Here is a 1,007-nt window from a genome sequence, read left to right on the forward strand (position 1 = left end):
CACACACACACACACACACACGCGCGCACGCTACACACACACACACACACACATACACACACACAGACACACACGCGTGCACAAACACAACACAAATAAATCTTAAAAAACAAGCAAAGAAACAAATACATAATTCGCTCCATGTATAATCCCAAAGTGCTGTTAAATGTTATCTACCAAGCCTCAAGTATAAACATAAATCATTGTCATGTAATTGATTGGTCTCTGCAGCCACGGCCGAAAATATCCAAATCCGCCGCCAGTGAAATGAGGTCACCTGATTGTCAACTTGACAGACAAATTGACGAGATCTTCCAAACATAGATTTATAAGGCGAGTTCAATTTGAAGGTAAATACAACTAATTCAAACAAAATTCAAACACATGTTGATACATGTAATCCCCCCCCCCCCCCCCCCCCCCCCCCCCGGACACGCGCACATACATCATACCATTCGCTCATATAGTATGGTGAACCTGTCACCATGACCATAATAAAAATATGCTGTCCCATCTGTTTCACATACAAGAATATTATGATATTATGGGAGGGAAGGGGGTGGTGTAGTATACCTCTTTGGAATGTATGTACATGTATTTCTTTTGTACGGGTCAGTAATAGAAACAAAGGAAATAAATGTTTGAACAAACGGTGTGGGGTCGTCATTAAAATATGTTTTCATGAGATATGATATCAATACCACTGTATATCAACATAACGATAACAAAATTATTTCCGAGTTACAGCTGACAAAATGCTATAATTTCGAATAATGGCTATATAAGATATGTACACATGTATATAATTTACATACAATATAATATGCATTTAGAGTATTTTTTGTTTGTTTCGGGCGTACCATTAGCTTAATTGTATTCCTGCAGGACTGTAATGAGTAATGTTAATGACCCCGGTTAGAATTGATATCCCTAACTTTGAGTTCTTGAGCTTAGCTAAGGGGAGGTTTGGATGTGTGTGTGTGTGTGTGTGTGTGTGTGTGTGTGTG

Source organism: Aplysia californica, unplaced genomic scaffold (assembly GCF_000002075.1).
Source record: "Aplysia californica isolate F4 #8 unplaced genomic scaffold, AplCal3.0 scaffold00458, whole genome shotgun sequence".
Classification (NCBI taxonomy): domain Eukaryota; kingdom Metazoa; phylum Mollusca; class Gastropoda; order Aplysiida; family Aplysiidae; genus Aplysia; species Aplysia californica.